Genomic DNA, 16457 nt, shown 5'->3' on the forward strand with positions numbered 1-16457 from the left:
ATGCTGCTGCTGCTAAGTCCCTTCAGTCGTGTCCGACTCTGTGCGACCCCATAGATGGCAGCCCACCAGGCTCCCCCATCCTGGAGATTCTGCAGGCAAGAACACTGGAATGGGTTGCCATTTTGAATTAAAATGTATGCATACACTTTTCAATAGGCTTTGCCATAATATCTGAAGCTTGTAAGTGTACTCACCATAAGTACACAAAGCAAGCCAAGGGAAGCAAAGCATATGTCTTTCGATATATAGTATTTTAGTTATAGCCCTAAATTAATGTCATGTTCTCAAGAGAGTTCTAATTTCATAAATACATTAGAAATTCAAGTAACTTCAGAAGGATTGCAGCCATTTTTATTCTACCCATGTTTCTGCCACGCCAAATACAATTGCCTGGGGAATTTATCTTACATTTAGGGACAGAAGTTATGACTTTTGTACCAGTTGAGCAGCCTCAAACTGGAGGAAAGACTGACCTTTAGGGCAAACGTGAGAAGAGAGAGTGCATATTTGAGGCAAAACCCAGTTTGCGTCAGGGTCTTTTAACTACAGTACTCTAAACTATGGGGCTTCCCTGGTGGCTCAGCCAGTAAAGAATCCTCCTGCAGTGTGGGAGGCTGGGGTTCAGTCCTTGGGTTGGGAAGATTCCCTGAAGGAGGGAACGGCTACAAATTTCAGGAGAAAAAAGGTCTTTAAACTGTTGAACATTAGAGCCATTTTTCAAGAACAGGAACTGACCATGTCATCTACACTGGAGATAGTGTTGACAATATTGGAGAACTTCAGCCAATGTCCAGTGAACATGCTGAGGAAAGAGAGATGGACAGGTAAGTCCAGCTCCTGTAGACTGTCAGAAGCCTGAGGGGTTTTGCCTTTGGGCCTCCCGTCTTCCAGCCTGTCTCTCTCCGCCCTGGTGAAAGGCTTTCACACTACTGGGAGCCAGGCTGGTGGGCCCAGAGCAGCAGTAGCGGGATGAGGAATAGCTGGGAGTCCAGATCGCCTCGTGCGGAGCCCAGGACTTAGGAGAGACAGGCTTTAAGGCTGTGTGTGGTCACTTGCCTGGGAGCTGGGCAGTGTGTGCAGAGGTGTGGTCCCTATCAATGGATGGGTAATGTCCACACCCATCACTTGAGCCTTTACACAGAGTGAAGTTGCTCAGTCGTGTCCAACTCTTTGCGACCCCATGGACTGTAGCTTACCAGGCTCCTCCGTCCATGGGATTTTCCAGGCAAAAGTATTGGAGTGGGTTGCCATTTCCTTCTCCAGAGGATCTTCCTGACCCAGGGATCGAACCCAGATCTCCCACATTGTAGGCAGATGCTTTACCATCTGAGCCATTAGGCAGGTCCCAAAGCCTGCAGCCTCCAGCCACCTGACCAGGGAAGGAGGCACGGAGGAGCCCTCTGATCCTTGAGGCGGCGGCTGCTCTCATTATAAAAACCGTCTTTGGCTTCCTATACTATTTTGATTGTGGGTTCCATTTCTAAAAAACTGTGGTAAAATAAAATTTGTCATCTTCACCATTTTAAGTGTGCTGTTCTGTGGCACGTGTTCCCATTGCTGTGAACCATCGCCACCATCCCTTTCCAGAGCTCTTTGCATCTTGTACAACTGAAACTCTGTCCCCATCAAACAACTCATCTCCCCTTCCTCCAGCCCCTGGTGATCATTTCACTTCCTGTTTCGAATCTGACTGCTCTAGGGACCTCATATAAGTGGACTCTTATAATTGTCCTTTGGTGTCTGGCTTGTTTTACTTAGCATATTGTCCTCAAGGTTCGTCCATGTTGTTGTGTTTTTTAAAAATTTAATTTCTATTTTATATCACAGTAAGCTGATTCGCAATACTGTGTTAGTTTCAGGCGAACAGCAGAGTGACTCATTTATACATATACATAGAACCATTCTTTTTCAGATTCTTTTCCCATATAGATTATTACAGAATATTGAGTAGAGCTTCCTGTGCTGCACCGTAGGTTCTTGCTGACCATCTACTTCATATATAGCACTGTGTATCCATGTTGTTACACTTATCAGAATTTCCTTTCTTTCCAAAACTGGAAAATATTCCATTATATGTACATACCACATTTTGTTTATGCATTTATCTGTCAGTGGGATACTTGGGTTGTTTCCACCTTATTGCTGTTGTGAATACTGTTCAGGGGTACAGAAATACCTCTGAGTCTCTTTCAATTCTTTGGGTATATATCTAGAAGTAGAATTGCTAAATCATATTGCAATTCTATTTTTTTTGGAGGAACTGCCATACTGTTTTCTCTAACACTGCCTCACTTTAACAGGCACCAACGGTGCACGAGGGCCCCAGAGTTTCCGCATCTCTGCCCCTAGTTACACGTTAGGAGACAAAGCACACCACCATGACATATCTATGCTATGCTAAGTCGCTTCAGTCGTGTCCGACTCTGTGTGACCCCACAGACGGCAGCCACCAGGCTCCCCCGTCCCTGGGATTCTCCAGGCAAGAACACTGGAGTGGGTTGCCATTTCCTTCTCCATATCTACTTCATTTCAAAAACTGACATCATAGCTGGTTTATCTTTTCCCTCCTTCTCTCAAATGTTTCTCTCACATCGATTTTTTTCCTATTAAAAGCCCAGTTGGTTTAGTTTTGACTTGGGACCTGGGTGCACAGAGCGGCCAGGACACCAGGAATAAGCCTTATCGTTCACAATTATCATACATTATATTGTTGGGGGCATTTTGCTGCTTGTAAAATGCTTTTACATTTGTTACCACTTTGATCCTGTCCTATAAAGTCAGTAAAGCATTTGTTATCATCTCCCTCAAGGATGCAGACATTGGGGCTCGTAGGAGCTCAGTGTCCTGCTTAGGTTATGTGACCAATGGCACACCTTCTGATTTGTGATACATTTGCTGCTTTTCCCATCATACTGTGAGATTTCTCTTTCCACTTGACAGGCACAGAGACCAGTGTGATTATTTTCTTTCCAGATGTAGGAAGGAAAGAAGAAGCAAGTAACTTCTGACTCAAACACTTAATGCTGCTGTAAAATATGCAGCTAGTGTCCGTTTTGGGCTCTGCATGGGGTTCTCTCTAAATTCTCCTGGTCCCACCATTGGCTTCAGCCGCTGCTGCAGCAACCAAGCCCAGGAGGCTTAGACCAGTTTCTCTTCTGTAGAATTAGAGAGCACTTCACCTTGATTCGCTATTTCAGATCCTGAAAGATGATGCTGTGAAAGTGCTGCACTCAATATGCCAGCAAATTTGGAAAACTCAGCAGTGGCCACAGGACTGGAAAAGGTCAGTTTTTATTCCAATGCCAAAGAAAGGCAATGCCAAAGAATGCTCAAACTACCGCACAAGTGCACTCATCTCACACGTTAGTAAAGTAATGCTCAAAATTCTCCAAGCCAGGCTTCAGCAATACGTGAACCGTGAAATTCCAGTTGTTCAAGCTGGTTTTAGAAAAGGCAGAGGAACCAGAGATCAAATTGCCAACATCCGCTGGATCATCGAAAAAGCAAGAGAGTTCCAGAAAAACATCTATTTCTGCTTTATTTTATTATTATTATTATTATTTTTAAATCCAGGGACGGGGGCTACCTTATCTCCTCCATGGCTTCTGGCTTAGAGGCAGGGACATTGCCAGAAGCGTCGACATGCTGCCTGCCTGGACCCGCAGAACGCTCCCGGCATCGCTGCCGAGGACGCCCCTGCGGAGGTGAGCAGGAAGCAGCCGCTGCCGCCGCTGGAGCCGGGCCCGGCTGGGCGCTCAGAGCTCCCGCCGGCTGCGGGAGAACGCGACCAGTACCCTGGGGTCGCCTAAAAGAGCTGAAAGAGGAGGCAGGGGGAAAGAGAGAGAGGCAGGGGGAAAGAGAGAGAGGTAGGGGAAGAGAGACAGAGAGACTGGACCAAAGAGACTAAGAAGTCTTAAATAAGAAAAACAGACTGAGACACACAGGATAGAATAAGAAAATATAATATGCATGTGATTGGAATTCCGATGGATAGAATGGGGAAAATCAGTATTAGAAGATGGTGTTGGAGAATTTTCTAAAGTTGATAAGAGATAAGAATTATTAGATGCAGGAAGCACAATAAATCACAGAAAAGAGAAATAAAATGAAATCCACACCTTGACATAAAGAAGTAAACTGAAAAACAACAAAGATGATGGGAAGACAGTAAAAGCAGACAGAAGCGATGGGTCGCTCCCAAAGGAATAGTGACAAAATTGGCAGCTGACTTCACAGCAGGAGCAATGGAAATGCAAAGAGAAAGTGACTGTTAACCTAGAGTTGTGGATATGGGTTAACTGTCATGTGAAGGTAGAAATGAAATAAAGACATATTTAGGGCTTCCCTGTGGCTCAGATGGTAAAGAATGCAGGAGACCCAGGTTTGTTTCCTGGGTCTGGAAGATCCCCTGGAGAAGGGAATGGCAATCCACTCCAGTACTCTTGCCTAGAGAATTCTATTGACAGAGAAGCCTGGCGGGCTATAGCCCATGGGGCCGCAAAGAGTCAGACATGAATGAGCAACTATACTTTTTCTTCTTTAGGGAGCCAAACTGCAAGAGTATTTATCACCAAAAGGTGTTCACAAAGAATTTTTGATGATGTATTCCAGAAAAAAGGAAACTTATCCCAGAAGATGTGAGTCAAGAATGAAGAATAAGCAAACACTGACTGTAAAATAATAATAATACTTCTAATTTTCAAAGGAAAAATTTGAACTAAAATGTTGCATGATGTCATGTAAGATGGAGAAATGATAATTGAAGAGTTTAAAAGCCCTTTATTGTTCAAGAGAAGCACAGAGATATAAAAATTTAGAATTTCCATTTACCTATTCATATTACAAGCTTAAGAATAATTACTGGAAGAAAAAAATAGAATGTCTAATTCTTATAACAGGAAATATAAAACAATGGAAAATTTCCCTTAATCAATCTAAGGGAAGCAGAAAAGATACTAAAAAAAAAAAGACCAGTAGAAAGTTCACAATTAAATAGCAGAAGTTCAGTTCAGTTCAGTTGCTCAGTCATGTCTGACTCTTTGTGACCCCATGGACTGCAGCACACCAGGCCTCCCTATCCATCACCAGCTCCCAGAGTTAACTCAAACTCATGTCCATTGAGTTGGTGATGTCATCCAACCATCTCATTCTCCTGTCGCCCCCTTCTCCTCCTGCCTTCTATCCTTTCCAGCATCAGGGTCTTTTCTAATGAGTCGGTTCTTTGCATCAGGTGGCCAAAGTATTGGAGTTTCAGCTTTAGCATCAGTCCTTCCAATGAATATTCTGGACTGACTTCCTTTAGGAAGGATGTTGGATCTCCTTGCAGTCCAAGGGACTCTCAAGAGTCTTCTCCAACACCACAGCTCAAAAGCATCAATTCTTCAGTGCTCAGCTTTCTTTATAAAAATAATGGTTATAATTACACACTAGTTATTTAGTAATTAAATGAAGCATATTTACAAATGAAAAGATGGAGATTGTCAGATTGAATATAAATAACCAGATGTTGCAAACTTACAGACAGGGGGCAGTTCTGAGAAAGCCTTGGCAGGATGAAGAGGAGTTTTGGAACTAAGGCTGCCCTGTAGATGGGTCTTAAATGAGGCAGAAACGGCCCAACCCCAGTGCTCCCACCATGGAGGAACTGCCGGGGTGAGGCGTGACCCAGGGGTGAGTACCACCATGGACCTGAAGATGTGACGTCATCAGTTACTCTCCAAATGTGAGAAGCACATGTCTATGGCCACCACAGAGAGAGGGGTCTCCACGTTTAAAAGAGAGGCTTGGGCCAGCTTTGTAGGTTTTGCTGAGTAAGAGTTTTGCTGTTTTCAACTGAGCTTTAGGTAGAGGAGAGAGTGATTAGAGAGAAGGTTGGTAGCAAGAATTATAGGGTGCTCTTAGGGAGAGGGGCAGACCAGTCACTTCATGCAAAGAAAGGGGTCTGGAGAACTACCTGGGAAGGTTGGCAGGGATCAGCTGGGGTTTGGGGACATGTATGAACTCAGAAAGTCCTGACTCCTACATGGTAAGCTTCAAAGAGCCAGGCTGGTCAAAACTGCCTGCGACCAGGGAACGAGGAGGGTGTGCGGCTGTGGCCATGACCTGGATGGACAGGGTGGAAGGCAGCTGGGTCCACCTGCTCGGACACGTGATGCCTGCAGAGAGAGATGCACGATCAGTGAGAAGCTCACCTGGAAGCCAAGACCAGAACAGGCTCCCCACTAAGCCATCCTGGAGCAGCTAGTCTGCACGAAGCCAGGGGAAGAGGTGAAGAAGAAAACGGCCTTTCCCTTCCCCAGGCAGGCTTGTGAGCTTTGCGCCCACTGGCAGCTAGTGGCTGGCAGGAGAGGCGGGAGGCAGGCAGGCTCAGGTGCAGTGAGACCACAGTTTTGACTTGGATTGTACTGGACTTTTTAATATCAGAGAATCAGACTGTTTATTAACAACTGAAAGTGACAGGAAAAGCTATGAAGTCTGCCCTAGATTCTTCCCGAGGAGACAGGAGATCTGTTAGAATAATTTTAAAAGACAGTGGTGTGGGAAAAGGTACTGTACCATTTCGTGATTTCCCTTTACCAAGTAGTCCAGTGCTGCTTCAAATATTAACTGGTGTAAAATACTGCTTAATGTGGTAATTAGGACTGCTGCTGCTGCTGCATCACTTCAGTCGTGTCCGACTCTGTGTGACCCCAGAGACGGCAGCCCACTAGGCTCCCCCATCCCTGAGATTCTCCAGGCAAGAACACTGGAGTGGGTTGCCATTTCCTTCTCCAATGCATGAAAGTGAAAAGTGAAAGTGAAGTCCCTCAGTCGGCCCGACTCTTAGTGACCCCATGGACTGCAGCCTTCCAGACTCCTCCATCCATGGGATTTTCCAGGCAAGAGTACTGGAGTGGGGTGCCATTGCCTTCTTCGGGTAATTAGGACAAAGACTCCCTAAAAAGTTGAAAGTGAAAGTGTTAGTCGCTCAGTCTTGTCCAATTCTTTGTTATCCCATGGACTGAAGCCTGCCAGGCTCCTCCATCCATAGAATTCTCCAGGCAAGGATACTTAAGTGGGTGGCCATTCCGTTCTCCAGGGGATCTTCTGGACCCAGGGATCGAACCCAGGTCTCCCTCATTGCAGGCAGATTCTTTACTAACTGAGTCACCAAGAAAACACTTCTAATTAGGGCGGGGACCAGCACCCACATTTCATTTCTATAAGCGCAAATGCTTATCCCACTGATATTTGAACCCGAGGCAGCGGAAGTCCTCTGACCTGGCTCACCTCTTGAAGCCTGCCACGCGCACTGCTTAGGGAAGCCGGGAGCACTTCTTTGAGAAATAAATTAACATATTTATTCCTGAGAGGCTCTCTAGCACCCCTCGACGAGTGTTAACCGCACTTGGTGTTTATTAGACACAGATAAACCCGATTCTCGAAAGAAACGCCTGTATTTTTCGCAAACCTTCCAGAGGTCAATTTGGGGCCCCTCCTGCATCAGGAGTCCCCGTGCCCTCCACGTTCCTCGTGCTGGGTCCCAATTCCTGCTGCAGCTTATACTGGAAGCTGTCCCCAGGGGAGAAGAGCAGACCCCACTCCTAGAAGCCCCCTGCCCCCGGGGGTGCCGGGACCTCGGGGGGCCGCGGCGGCGCGGAGCCGGAGCGGGACGGCGCGCGCACGGCGGCCCCGGGGCCGGCAGAGGGCGCTGCGGCCTCCCCGGCGGGGCTGCGGGGCTGCGGGGCGCGGGTCCCGGCGTGTGCGTCTCGGGGAGGCCTGGACGGGGAGCGCGCCTCTCCACCCGCCCGCCCTCGCGGTCCCCGCCGCCCGCACCTCTCAGGCCAGGCGCGCGGGGGGCGCGGCGCGCTCCGAGGCCCGCGCTTCGCCGCCCCCCTCTCCCACCCCGCCCCGCCGCTTCTCTTTGTCCAGGCAAGGCGGCCGGAGGGGCGGCCGCTGCATCCGTGGGGGGGCTTCAGCCTCTGGGTCCGCGCTCCCCTGCCTCCCCCGCGCTCCGAGCCTGGGCGGTGCCGGCGCGGGGTGAGCGCGGGGCGCGAGCGGGCGTGGGCGGACGGCGGCGGGGACCGCGCGCGGGGGGCGCCCCTGCCTCCTCCGCCCGCGCCGCCGCTGCCGCCGGCTTCTCCCCGCAAGTTTGTGGCCCCCCCACCCCCGTCTGCGGACCTGCGCGGCCGCTTGGCCGGGTCCAGACCTGTCGCCAAAGAGGAAAACTCGAGCTGGAGGCGGAGAAGGCGTGCGGGAAGGCGGTCCGCTATGAGCCTCTCCAACAGGGCAGCGTGGCTTCCTGGGCACCTCCCGAGGCTCTTTCCCACCCAGGTGAGCGGAATCTCCTCTGCCCCGTCCGTCTGGGTCTGGCGGGGCCCCGGGGCCGGCGCTCTCGGACCCTGCGCGGAGCCGGGGAGCGCCCGCCGCGGGGGCGCTGGGCTGCGCGGGGTGGATTTGGGCTTTTCTGCCATCCGAGCGCTTGCTCTCTCCTGCCTGCATCACCTGCTCTGGCTGAGGTTTTTTTTGCAGCTCCTCCGGCACCTTCGCGTGCTGTCAGGTTAAACATCCTCTGTTTTCTAAGGGCTGGTAGGTTGGTTCAACCGAATCCCTACCTCTCCATCCTCCCCCCACCCCCAACAACACCCCCAGCTTTGGATAATTTGTTCTGCCTCTTCGTCTTAATTTAGTATGAATGTGTTATTTCCTTTGAGCTGTGTAATGGTAAAGCAGCGAAGCGGTTTGCTACATCCATTTTTTTTTTCTTTCTTTCTTTTTTTTTTTTTTTCATTCTGAGCCTGTGCACAGAAGGAATTTCAGGCGCACAAGTGATGTTACTACCATTCTATTTTAAATACAAACACGGAAAGAAGTACTCTTGGCAGGGTACCAAAGGCGCCTGTACTCTCTGTTATATAAGTGCTTTTAAAAAAAATATTTGCTCATTGGTAAAGTTATAAAAGGAATTACCAGAGCATCTCTGAAGAGAGGGTGAAGAGAAGTCAGAGCCACAATTTCTGCTTTAAACCAAAACTTTCCTGGAAGATGAACATGGTCTTAGCTGGAGATAGCCTTAAAGATAACATAGGGTCCTTTCTTTGAACTCATTAGGTAAAATTGTAAAACGTTAAAAAAAAATAGAATAGTTTTGTAAAGGCTCTTGAGAGACTTGGTGAAAATTCTTTAACTACGTATTGATAAGTAATAAAAAAGATCCCGCAGATATTCTTTGTGAAACTAGTGACTTATTTTATTTTTTTATAGCTGATGGAAACTTAGTAATTATGAGCTGCCAGTTATTAAAGATTTAAATAACCTTTAATATCTCTACTTGTGTTTATGGATTTTTTTTTTTTCAGGGAAGAAGACAGAAGTAGGAATATCAAGTGTACTGTTGTCTGGGCACTTCCTTTTGTGACCCCCACCTCAGTGTTCTATTCTAATTGGGTTTTGGTGATGCTGTGATATTTGGAATGTTAAAAACTCCTTAGTGTTTCTAATCTGTAGCTGAGGTGAGACCCATAGGATAGCACTGTTTCTTCTAATTTGTCACTTTGTAGCCGAAGGTGTCGGAGAAGGCAATGGCACCCCATTCCGATATTCCTGCCTGGAAAATCCCATGGACAGAGGAGCCTGGTAGGCTGCAGTCCATGGGGTCGCTGAGGGTCCGACACGACTGAGCGACTTCACTTTCACTTTTCACTTTCATGCATCGGAGAAGGAAATGGCAACCCACTCCAGTGTTCTTGCCTGGAGAATCCCAGGGATGGGGAAGCCTGGTGGGCTGCCGTCTGTGGGGTCGCACAGAGTCGGACACGACTGAAGTGACTTAGCAGCAGCAGCACCCCCAAGGTGTGGCTACAGTGGTTTAAAGAAAGTAAAAAACAAGTGGTTAGAAATATGGGGAGAGAAAAATGGTATAGGAAAGGAGATATGTTGAAGAATTATAGCATGTTCACCTCTGTATTTTGTCAAAATATCTTCTTGATTTTTTAAAAATCCACAAGGAGTAGTTGATACTGTTGTTTAGTTGCTAAATCATGTCCGACTCTGTGCGACCGCATGGACTGTAGCCGGCCAGGCTCCTCTGTCCATGGAATTTCCCAGGCAAGAGTACTGGAGTGGGTTGCCATTGCCTCCTCCAGGGGATCTTCCCGACTCAGGGATCCAACCTGTGTCTCCTGCGTTGGCAGCTGGGTTCTTTACCACTGAGCCACCAGGGAAGTCCCCCGGTAGTTGATGTTTATCAGGACACATGGTCCCCTGTTGACTAAGTTGGGGAGTGAGACATTTCTCTGTGCAGAAGTGACAGTGACATTGAGTCGTGGTATCAAGATACTCCTTTCTGTTTACATGGAAAGACAGTCAAGTCTTATTAAAAGATCATTCTCTCTATTGCATTCAACACTCATTGAGTGAATACAGACTAGCCAAAAAGGTGCAAAAAAGCTTTTATTGTCTTTAAGATTGGAAAAAAACCTGGCTGCTGAATCAGTGTTTTCTTTCTATCTTATGTAATTCCCAATATTGCAGTCTTATGGGTGGTTTGTGAAGGCTTATGTAAGAGCTGCGACTATGCTTTTCGTATTCTGTGAAACTCCCTGTTTTGGCTATTACATAATTGACACAGTGCTGGATCGGAGAAGCCCAAACAGGGAAAGGATGTACAAGCCCAGCCCAGCACAGGCGCTTTCATAATGAATCGCTGCTGCCAAATTAGAGGGAACAGCAGGGACGGAGGTTTGTGAAAGAGAGATAAGAATAGCGTCCAGAGGACCGATGTAAGAGACAACAGTTCTGCTTAGCGGTTTTCTGGAGATTTTAATGCTGCCTTATTAACCTCTCTAGCCTTTTGTGTCTCCCAGCAGAGGTGCCTTGACTGGAAAGCTAATGAATGTTAAGCTTCAGGGTCCCTTACTCTGGCTCCATTTAAGCCCCCAGGAGGGACACTGGCAATGTGCTCCCATGGCCACAGAAGTTTGCATTTGTAATTATGGATTTTTTTTTTTTAAATAAGGAAGACACTCTCTGCCTCTCACCTCCCGTACGTCATATAAATGTAAGGCTCTACAAACCCTGAATCTCCCCTGTTTCCTAATTATATTCAAATGTTAACTTTCAAAAATGCTTTTTCTTATTTCAACATCTGAAGTCTTATGAAAAGACCAAAAAAAAAAAAAAATCTGGCCAATATTGTAGCTGAGCTGCCGAGAAAATGCAGATTGCTAATACCAGGGCTGAGTGGTATTATCAGGAATCAGGTGGTTACCTGGAGAACCAGCTCTGCCTTGTGAACACACACATGGACTTTTTTGGATCTCGGTGTGAGCCAGAGGCACAGAAAAGCTGAGACGGAGGCGGGTAAGGAAAGAAAGTGGGTTAAAGCTCTTCCACATCTCAGAGAGATGGCTGCAGAGGGGAAAGGGAGAAAAAAATGAACTACCAGAAGCTGCTTCATTAATAAAGTTAATAGCAACAGATAGCATCAGCTCCATAGGAGACCTTCCTGTAAACTCCTTAGGCTCTGCCTTTAATATGAATTCTAAACAGGGAGCAAACTCAGGCCTGGAAAATATCCTGCAGGAAACAAGTGCAGGCTGGGAAGGGCTGGGATGAACTGCTGAATTGTTCCCATTAGCAGTTTTACGGATAAATGGAAGACTGTAATGTCCACCACAGGAATGTTTGAGAGGGGGTTGTTGAAATGGGTGGAGGGTTTTCCTTTTCTCTGAAGTATTTCTACTTCATATCTGAATTAAGATTCCTCAGATCTTACCATTTTGATCCCTTCCCACCAACCCTCATACCCCTTCCACCCACTTATTTGTCCATCCACCCACCCATCCCATTTACCTGCCTACCTAACCTCCCACCCACCCATCTGCCCATCCATCTATTCACCCATCCACCCATTCATCCATCCAGCTTCCCACCTATCACCCACCCACCCATCCATCCACTCACCTACCCATACATCCATCCACCCACTCACCCATACATCCATCCACCCACTCACCCATACATCCATCCACCCACTCACCCATTTATCCATCCAACTACCCACCCATCCATCCACTTACCCACCTGTCACCCACCCATGCACCTGTCCACCCACCCATCCAAACATCCATCCATCCATCCATCCATCCACAAAGACACTCCCTTTAACCAAACTTTAGTTTGGCTTCTGGAACTGTGTTGGTGCTTACGAGGGGGACCTGGTGCTGTAGGCAGGCTCATGGACAGTGCTTCCCCACAATAGCACTCACCCCTCTAATTCTGTTGCGGTGATTTCTCAGACCTGCCCTGGGACCCTCCTCTTTGGTGATGTGAGGTTGTGTTCCTCTTGGGCCTTGGGTGGTGTGTTGGTTTGGGATCAGGTACGGCTGAGGGCTGTGCAGGGCAGCTGGAGTCCAGTCCACACCACTACATAAACCAGGAGTAGAGGGGAGGTTGTCTGTCTTTGTTGATGGTTCCCACTGGCTTGTAGGAGAGCGGCTGGCAGGAGAGTCTCATTTCAGCCCGGATTCCTGCAGTTCCCTTGGAACAAGTGGTTAAGTGAAAAATGCTGACACTGGGAACTCCACGGCTCTTTCTTGGGGGATATCAAGAACTTAGAGCAACTTTGGAGGTGAAACTGAACCCCAGAGAACCTCTGGGGCCTGAAGGTGTTGGGTTGGTTAGGGTTTGAGAAGGGGCGAGTGCTCATTGGCTGGTGAGGCTCCTGTGTGCTCGGATGGCCACCCCGTGTGTACTTATCAGAAGACATGTGTGTTGACTTGGCAGCAGGTGGTCGTGGATCCCTCAGTGGAAAAGATGAGAAGCCAGTAGGGGAGCAGCTAGCAGGAACTCTCTGCTGGAGAAAGGCCTAGCCTTCCGGGGTGCACGGGGGACGGGGTGGGGGACAGGATCCACAGCTGTTTACTTCATCAAGCCATTAGCGAATAATCATTTCTATCCCTGACACAGCCAAGGAAATCCTCCTTGTAGATTAAGTCTCCTTGGGTTGTTCACTGGCGGGTTGGAGCATAAGGGCGGCCTGGAGGAATGAGCACACAGGTAAGTGGCATTAGGAAGATGGCAAGAGCAGGAGGTTGACAGGTGGCATTTGGAAGGTTGTGTGTGTAGGAGGCTGGCGGGCTTACCTCTTCTCTGTGCCTTTCATTTGCTGTGTGTGGTCTCTCACATGGCCGGCTTCTCTCACGTCACCTACTGTGTTTGGAAAATGGGGGATTGAAGGTTATTCCTGGCTGTGTTATACTCTTTCCTTAGCTTTTGTAAGCGAGCTCTCTTCTTATTGGCTGTTGTTATGTAATTGTTGTTCAGTCACTAAGTCGTGTCTGACTCTTTGGGACATCAAAGCATGCCAGGCGTCCCTGTCCTTCACCATCTCCTGAGTTTGCTCAAACTCGTGTCCATTGAGCTGGTGATGCCATCCAGCCATGTCATCCTCTGTTTCCCCCTTCTCCTCCTGCCCTCAGTCTTTCCCAGCATCACAGTTACATAATGAATCAATTACATATACTATGCATAGTGGTAATATGACACTGTCTTAGTCCCTCTGGACTGCTGTAACAACATACATCAGACTGGTGCCTTATATACAGCAGACATTTATTCTCACTGTTGTGGGTTCTGGTTGGTCCAGGATCGTGGTGCTGGCAGGTCTTCTAAGGGACTGCTTTTTGCTCTGTCCTCACTTGATGGAAGGAGCAGGCCAGACGCTCTCTGGGGCCTCTCTTATTAAGGTACCAATCTCATTCATGGGCTTCCCAGGTGGCACTAGTGGTAAAGAACCTGCCTGCCAATACAGAAACGTGAGAGATGTGAGTTCGATCCCTGGATGGGGAAGAGCTCCTGGAAGAGGACATGGCAACCACTCCAGTATTCTTGCCTGGAGAATCCCATGGTCAGAGGAGCCTCGCCAGCTACAGTTCATGGGGTCCCAAAGAATTGGACAAAGATTCGCTGAAGCAACTTAGCACGCTCATGCAATCTCATTCTTTTGAAGGTTCTGCCCTCATGATCCACTCATCTCCCAAAGTCCCCACCTCTTAACACCATTATCTTGGGCATTAGGTTTTTAACATATGAATTCTGGAGAAACTCAAACATTCAGACTGTAGTATATATTTAACCAATACTTTATGTATAGAAACCTATTGATTTTAAGATATAATTGTGTAACTGGGCACTTTTCAAGCTTCGATCAATTCTAACCTCTTTTTGATTATTTTTCTTGAATTTTCTAGGTAGACAATCATATCATTTATAGGTAATTATTATTTTGGTTTCTTTTCTTATTTCTGTTTCATGTTTTATTGCCAGAGTTTAGACTAGATAGGAGAAGAGATTGTTAACTCAGTCTGTTGAGTGATTTTTTAAAATATAAGATTGAGTTTTGTTTTCTAGGTTGGTGTGTTTCTCCTGTCCCGTAGCGGGATTTCTCCTTATTAGTCTTGTGATCCTTTGTGCACCTGCAGACTCACTGTGCAGGAAGCTCAGTTTCCTTAGACAAACAAAGCAGTGTGTCCGCATAGTCAGAGCTGAGGCAGCAGTGTGTGTGAGGAGGACTGAGCCAGTATCGATGACAGCTTGATGTTGACTTGGAGAACTTGGACTCACCTGCAGAAATGAAAAGCCAACATAGTGTATTAGCTTCTATAAAGACTGTAATAAGGCAAATGCATTTGTCCAGAAACATGCTAGTATTGATATAGTGATTTTAAGTGCTTTTCAAAAGTAATATGGCTGAAGCATGGAGTACAGAGCCTTGGATTATAAGAAATGGCAACGAAACAGCAGAAGCAAATAACGAACACTTCATAGAGAAGTTACATTTTTATGCTTGACCAGACTTACTGCAAAATACTAATCTGAAAACTTAATATGAGCACAATTGCTGTTAAATGACAGTGTAAGAGAAGTAATCTCAAATCATCCAGAATTAATTGTCTTTGTACAAGGCTGTTTGAAATTACTTAAAATAGCTTCTGAAGGCAGACAACCCTTCTTTACACACAAAGAATTGCCTTCTCAGGTTGTAAATGTTGCTGCATATTAAACCAAGCATATTTTTGTACCTAATTCTTATATTTCTATCAGTTTATTTTATGGGGAAGCCAATTTGAGAACTGAAATCATGCGACAGAGTAACTGTGGTTGAAGTGAATATCTCTAAGCTTGATGCGTTTTGTCTTCGTGTTGCATAATATCTTAGGAAGTGTGTATGACAGACATGCCAAAAATTGCATTTAATTTCCTAAAGACTCTAGTATTAACAAATTTTATAGTCGTTTAACTGGTAGCTAGTAATATGTTTTATACTGAGAGAGTCAATATGCTTCTACCAGCAGAGGAAGTTAGTTTAATATAACTACTTTGTGCTCTGCTCCCAAACTTCATACTGAATTTTTTCTGCTGTGTTTTAGGATTATCATTTTGACAACTATCCAAGGTATTGTAATGGAATGTAAATGTGAGTTAGAACTAATATCTCAGTTTGAAGAGTTAAAACAGAAGAAAGCAGATATGTGGTCTGAAAATCACCCTTGTGCAGGGTTGGGACTAGAAAGAGATGAGTCAGGCAGTTGCCTCAAGCACAAAGTGTAAGGGGGTGCTAAAAACCTAAGCAATAAAAATAAACAATATTTTAATATGGTTAAAAAATGAAAAATAATGCAAAAATTCATGAACTAATTAGCAAACATTTTAACAAGACAAACATTTTAAAGAGTCTTTTGTGTAAGACTCCAATATGGCATATGATGACTAATCATGTTACTGATCATATTTAAAAAAATTTTGCTGATCGTGTTTTAATTTAAACTTTTGATATTATTCATTAATTTTTTTGAATTAGTTTTCAATTTTAAAAATATCATTTATCTTAGAACCACCTCTGGAATGTTAGAGTAAGGACATTCTGTAAATTCTTTTTTTCCAAAACAGTATGAGAACAAAATTTCACTGAGTGAGGCGAAAATTGTCAAAGCTGAAACAAAAAGACTCTTAGAAGAAAACACAGAAGTAAATTTTTGTAATCTTAGACTAGGCAATGGTTTCTTAGTATGATACCAAAAACATATAAGTAGCAAAAGAAAGCACATTTAGGTTGGGCTTCATAAAAATGGATATTAGAGAGTATCATCAACAAAAAGCCCATAGAAGGGGAGCAAATTTTTACAAATTATGTATGTAATAAGAACTTGTATACCAAATAGATCAAGAATGGTTGCAACTCAATTATATAAAGATAGAAAGTGAAAGTCGCTCAGTTGTGTCTGACTCTTTGCGACCCCATGGACTATATAGTTCATGGAATTCTCCAAGCCAGAATACTGGAGTGGGTAGCCTTTCCCTTCTCCAGGGGACCTTCCCAACCCAGGGATTGAACCCAGGTCTCCCACATTGCAGGAGGGTTCTTTACCAGCTGAGCCACAGGGAAGCCCATATAAAGATAAACAACCCAATTAAAA

At 46.0% G+C, this 16457-nt stretch overlaps 1 protein-coding gene across 7 annotated transcripts in view; it reads left to right on the top strand.

Moving 5' to 3' along the window:
• The first annotated feature begins 8177 nt into the window (after positions 1-8177).
• The window catches only part of MTUS2 (microtubule associated scaffold protein 2), a 392307-nt gene continuing 384027 nt past the window's right edge, over positions 8178-16457 (top strand). For 6 of the 7 annotated variants that reach the window (XM_006078577.4, XM_006078579.4, XM_044927309.2 and 3 more), the window contains exon 1: positions 8178-8313. The gene's annotated coding sequence lies outside the window, so the exon portion shown is untranslated. The remainder of the gene's footprint in view (positions 8314-16457) is intronic. The other variant, XM_044927311.2, reaches the window with a different exon arrangement.

Source organism: Bubalus bubalis, chromosome 13 (genome assembly GCF_019923935.1).
Source record: "Bubalus bubalis isolate 160015118507 breed Murrah chromosome 13, NDDB_SH_1, whole genome shotgun sequence".
NCBI classification, from domain to species: Eukaryota; Metazoa; Chordata; class Mammalia; order Artiodactyla; family Bovidae; genus Bubalus; species Bubalus bubalis.